The 6,407-nt window shown below is 33.1% G+C and overlaps 1 long non-coding RNA gene across 1 annotated transcript; it reads left to right on the top strand.

Annotated features, from left to right (window-relative positions):
• Positions 1-116: 116 nt before the first annotated feature.
• Positions 117-1,309, top strand: LOC108381862 (uncharacterized). The gene is made up of 3 exons (XR_001849650.1): positions 117-127; positions 356-359; positions 1,208-1,309. It is a non-coding gene; the product is annotated as an uncharacterized LOC108381862 (long non-coding RNA).
• The last annotated feature ends 5,098 nt before the right edge of the window (positions 1,310-6,407 follow it).

The raw sequence follows: 6,407 nt of genomic DNA, 5'->3' as shown, positions 1-6,407 counted from the left end.
CAATGTGTCAAATTTCTAGTAAATAGACCATTTCAGTATTAAATAAGTAACGTAAAATTTTTAGCTGTTCTTTATATATGCATTTACGTACATACATACATAGATTTTTTAATTACTTTATACATATGTGTCTGAATAAAAACATACACTCCCAGTCATTTGAATAGCACACCCTTTTAATCCGCAGTATGTCCTTTCGTTTGCTTAATATTCAATAATTTTTCATAAAAATTTAGCATAAATATTCTACGTGTAAATCCAAATTAAAGTTCTATTCAAATTTGTAAACATATCAACAAATGGGTGCGCTATCCCAAAGACCTGCAGTGCATAAGTTAAATTATTTTTAGTGTAGTAAAGTGCAAGTTTCAAGCGCCTACAAAATACCGTTGATTTTTGAATTTTTTTTTTTTTTGTTGACGGCGCGCCGTTGAGCATTTTTCCCCCGTATAAGAATTTTGTCGAGCATACTTTGTATGGAAGAAAATACATTACACTATGTATCAAAAAAAAAATTTTCAAAAACCATTCGTATTTTGTAGCCACTTGAAACTGGCACTTTCCTGTAAAGGATGCGAAGACGGCAAAATGAGGATCGCTCTAAATAACTGATCTTCCGAGTAGGTTTCAACTAAAGTCAAACAAAAGAAAATAAGCTCAGTTGACATGGCTGATGCATATCTATTGCCAAAGATAAATTTGAACTGTGTCATTATTATTTTACTTAATTTTTCACTTTACAACTAAAGCTAAATCAGAAGGTCTTAGAACTTTGCCCATTTCATACAAAACAAAAAGGAGCAAAGAGTCGACCACGGAAGGCTTTAAATATCAGAAATAAAGGCTCCGAAAAGGCCTCTATTTTTCTATTTGTTCCTTTTTTGTTTCTTACAAATAACCTTTTATAATTACATACATTCGATTATTATTCATTTACTTTCAATATGAAACTAGCACGATCTTAAATAGTTTATGTTTATATGAGAATCGCGCCGAGCCGAAATCGATGGTTGTAATTTGTTTAATAGTTTGTTTTTAATTCCCTACTTCATATAAGTTAAACAAAATATTACCATAAAAATGTCTACAGGTGGAAAGCAATCTAATTAACATTTTCCTTTCAAATTTTAATTATATGTTTATACTAAAATTAATTGACGGGTCGATCAACTGCACGCACACATCACAATTAAACAGCTGCACAAAGCGAACGCCCAATAAACATTGTGGCGAACGTTTGAAAAAACCTTCGATATCCAATATGAATATCGAACTGAGTACGAACTCATAACCAACCTTAGTTTTCCAACGTTCATTGTAAATTGAAAATACACTCGAAGTGGGTTCGAAGAAAAATTAAAACCATAGTAACAAGAGAGCAGAGAGGGTAACCCTAACCTTAGACAATCACTCTCGCTCAATAAAATTTCAATTCGATATGGGCTGGATGTCGAATTCATAACGAAGGGAAAATACATTGGATAACGAATACCAACCTATTCTATTGCACATTCGTTATCGAAGGTGAGACTCGAAAAAATATTGATTTCTCAAACATTTTCGAATTGTTAACCAAGCCCAATGTTTATTGGGTGTAAACACAGCTTCATATGTATGCACGTATACGCATACATACATACTACTTAGATGTGTACGTCCATAAAATGTAGCTTATTATTGAAATCATATAAATTGCATTTCATTAAACCATCAGTGAATAGATTTCCACGTTTGTGTGCTTGCTTTTCGCTTTCAATGGAAAGTTGGTAGATAATCAAATCAATGTGATTGGTTAAAAGTTCAGTTAGTCTAGACTTAACTTAATTTAACTTGACGTAAAAAATCACCAATGATTACTCAACACGTCAACTTAAGCCAGAACCGGAAATATTTTGTTCTTGTATCTTCGTTTTCAGCTGTTTGACAGGTTGCCGCCTATAATGCCACATCAAAAAAATTCATACTAAAAATATCTCTGCCTTCATTTGTTTTTGAGAAATGCAGACACGAAAATCTGGCAAGCCTGATTCTCTCACCGCTCTCAGTTTTTGTAAGGCCGTAACATAAGAAGCTAAAATCTACAGGTTCTTAAGTTTCTAACGTTAAGTTAGAACACAGTTTCTCATACATATAACAGGTTGGCCAAAATATTAAGGGAAGGTAAGTTACGGAAATTAAGCCTAGACTAACTAAGCTTTAATTCAGCATGTAAATCGAAAGTAAATATGTATACATATATAGTTCGCAGGTGCGTATGCGTAATATTTTCATCTACAGAACTCGGAGATAAATGAGATGATTCTATATTTTATTTTCCAGCAATGTTAAAATCAAATACATGCACTCTTATCTACTAGACGTCTGCATGAATCCATTCAAAACGACAAATGAATCGTTTATATTTTGTAAAGAAATTTTAGCAAAAATTATTAAAAATCCACGCGATTTGCTTGCATTTAATTTTAAACTTGCACTCCCCACTGTAAGTCTAGCCAGCTAATATATGCAAACAAAACACTAGTTTTTACTTTAGCCTTCGGTTTTTCAAATTATTTTTGCAGGGCAATTTTGATTTTTTTTTTCTTTTTTGACGAACGTAGGGTTCGACTTTTTTATATTTTTCGTCATATCTCCAGCATTTACCCACCAGATCTCAGTTCCTACCACTCTAATATCAGTAAATTAAAGCTCGTTTTAATTTAAATAAACTTATTAATTCATTAAAATTTAATTAAATTATTGATAAACTTAAATTAAAGCAATTTTTCTAATCAAGCTTTTCGATTATTCCAGTAGCTGTATTAAAAAAAAAAGTATTTATTATTGCGAATGTAGGCCTCGCTAAAAAAAACCAGAAACTGCCTTGCAAAAATATTTTAGACTAAAAGGTGTACGGCGAACTTTTTGTTTGTTTGCTTGTAAGGTGGTACGATCTAATGTACATACTTATATACGTATTTACTATTTTATTTCTTCCTTAGTTAATTTACTTATATGTGTATTAAAAAAAATATATCTTATATTTTTTTATTGCAGATTCACCCAACAGACTGAAACGCCCATCGCCAACAACGTCCGCGGAGAAGGCACAAATTACGAAGGCAGCTGGACCGCCGCCAAAGGTGAGCTAATTTTTTCGAAAACATTTTTACTTCTCTACCTATAACTTTCCCAAAACAAACTATCTTTTCTCAAACAAATAATTACGGTCTGTGTATGAACTTTTAAAACACGGTGTTTTAGAAATTTGAGGGATTTGAAACAAAATGACGAATTTACACAGAAACACCGTTACGTTTTTGGTTGCATCGGCTATTTTGTATTTTATTTTAAAATGTAGCGTTCTTCTCAGGTATCACTCGAAAAATTTGTAACTTTTTATCAAAATATACATAAGTCGTGTTTGCACTAAATTTTAAATCGAATGGAGAAAGGCGTACCTGAAGCATTGATCTTTTATATACAAATATTTTTTCTCGCTGACGGTGTTGTGCATTTTCTTCCATATAAAGTATGCTCGGCAATTACTGTCATATGGAAGAAAATGCCTAGCACCGTAAGCAAAAAAAAATATTAAAAATCACCCCGCCCTTTTCTAGCGTCTTGAAATTTTCCCTTTAACCTACTAAAATTGAATGGGCTATAAAAATTCTGAACGAAAAAATTTAAAATATGAAATAAACAAAATAATAATAGCCAAAACTGGTCAAAATGGCACTTTACTCAAACAGATGGCCACAAGTGTATGTACATAACTATTTATCTTTTTCATGAAAATTTACAAAATTTTTTTACCTAACAAAAACTCCGTGTTTCATATAAACGACCACGTACCATAATAAATATTTGTTGGTACAAACACTGAGAAAAGAGTTTAGTTTCAACAACTAAATATGTTTCTCTCAACACGTGATTTGATTGTAGTTACACGATTTGGTTACAAGTTACCAAGTCTTGTGTTGACTCTTTTCTGAGTGTACCTACGTTGCATACTAACTGTTTTAATCTCTGCTTTTGACTAACGACTGTGTGCCTGGGTAGTAATTGCTTCCATTCATTGTTTGTTATCGCATTCTTGCTACTAATATTTTATTACTTATTTTCATTAATATTTTCGTTTTTAAATTTTTTGCATATTTTATTTAAGGATCTTTTAAACTTTAAATATTTCTTACACAAGTAGTATGTATTTTCAAATTTTTATTTTTATTTTTTGTATTGTCTACGAAAATTAAATGAGAGTTGTTTAAGATCCCGGATCACTATAGTATTACGTAGGCTCAGATTCCTTAAATTCAAAAGAAAAAAAAATATTTAATTGGTATATACTAGATTTTATCCAAATAGGACAAGGGATTAAAAAGGATAACTAAGGAATTTCAATATGTAATTTGAACCTGCATAATACTGAAATGGCATGTAATCAATGTATTTTTACAGTTTCGGGCGTTTTCATTGATCCTAGAAAATTATGTTGACCTCAAAAGAAGAGAATTTATTTTCTTAGGTGTAATTCCTATGGGAAAACTAAAGGAATGCGGCGGCACCTCTTACTATTGTCCTAGAGAGGTGAGATTCGTGAAGAGTCATTACTATACCAAGTGCTAAAATTTGAGTCTTATTCCAGTCGCATTGCAGGATTTATTTTTTTATTTTTTTGACGTGCTCTAATGTACATAAATACAAACATATCTACATACATTCCCTGCAAACCATTTTTTCAGAGTATTCTTAATCGTAAAGAATTTTTAAAGAATTCGGAAAGATCCCATCCGATTTTTTGCCGAATTTTGTAAAATGAAATAAATTACGCACACTTCCATTCTTTTACGAAATTTCGGAAGAAAATCGGTAAAGAAATGAAAATAATGCTGCTATGTGAAGAATTTCTTGCAGACTTCTTTCAGAATTTTCTTTATTTTTCGTACAGAAATTTCTTTACGAGTTCGTGTCAACCACTTCATATAATTTTCTTTGAAGATTCGGAAAAAAATCGTTACAGAAATCAGATACTCCTAAAGATTTCGTTAAGATTTCGGGAGCTTTGGTTTGCAGGGTTAATACGTACATAGATATGTATGTGTGCCTTTGAATGCGTGCATGCCTCTTTATCCATACCTTATCTAGACTTACCTTGACTTGTGCGTTCTGCAGCAGTCAATTCCTGCTAACACATTGGCACAATTCCCCAGTTTGTAATCGCAAAACGAAAAACACAATCAAACAAAACAACAACAACGATAAAAAATTCTAAAACAAAGTTCTATGGGAAAGCAGCAAGCAGAAAAAAAGTGGCAACAACAAATTGTAAGGCCATAGAAAATGTAGGCAAAGCGTTCCAATGTAGCGCTTGACTGCATAGCGAAAGGAAATCAAAACACAAACATACAGTTTGTGCAAAAACAACACTTTAGCAACAACTAACAATAGCAATAAAAAAAAAAAACAAATCACAGAAAGCTCCTCAGCTGTTTAGTTGCAACAAAATATTTGTAGCTAACTACGTGCCAATAAACCCCATAAAATGCGCAGAATTTCAACCAAAAGACTCAACGTACTCTCCGCTGCAACAACAGCAAGTGGTTAGAACAGAATATGTGCATAGCTTGTGGCAAGTATCGAAGTGGTTGCTGAAGTGGATGTACATATGTATGTACATACGTATATCGGCGTATAAGTGCATACTAAGTATATATGTATGTACAGATATACGACAGTGCCTATTTTGGCCGGCAGCTCTATCGATCGACTCGTGCATCACTGTTGCGCTTGCGTACGCATGTTGCTAGCTTTTCTTTGTTCTTGTTGTTGCCACTTCTTGATATGTATTGTTTCGTACTGGTCTTCCTGTATACATTTTATGTGCTAGTTTTCTAGCGTTCCGTTTTTGCGGTATGAGACCTTATAAGGTCGGTGTTATGCAGACAAACTTTTGTTTGCCAAATTAAATGGCGGCTGCTTAGTTTGCTCGGAGGTGGTTATGTCGAGTTTGGCACAGGGTTGCACGTTCATTATGGTTTTCATGGCTATTGCCAACACGAAATGAGAATTTCAGATGTACATAACGCACAAAATTTAAAATTTTTGTATATGACAACACCGAATTTGCTGCAGTTTGACCAAACAAAATTAGTTTGCTGTGAGAGTCGCCAAACTCGCTCTCTCCGAGTTTGCTGCAACAACAATTGCACGCAGTTTGCCAAACAAAATTTCTGCATAACACCGACCTAAGGCATTCGAACAAGGCCTTCTTTTGAGTTCCGCTATTGTAATTCCATTTGAACTACCTTATCTACATACATATGTATGTATCTTCGTATGTAAGATGTGCTATACTTCCGATTGAATATCTCATACTCTTATACCATGTCCCCACCGAAGCTAACCACGTAGTTATGGCTATTGAG

The sequence above is a fragment of the Rhagoletis zephyria genome, unplaced genomic scaffold, assembly GCF_001687245.7.
Source record: "Rhagoletis zephyria isolate East Lansing unplaced genomic scaffold, Rhagoletis_zephyria_1.1 Rzeph_scaffold_24103, whole genome shotgun sequence".
NCBI classification, from domain to species: domain Eukaryota; kingdom Metazoa; phylum Arthropoda; class Insecta; order Diptera; family Tephritidae; genus Rhagoletis; species Rhagoletis zephyria.
The sequence above is the reverse complement of the archived record's forward strand: the minus strand, read 5'-3'. Positions and strand labels throughout refer to the sequence as shown.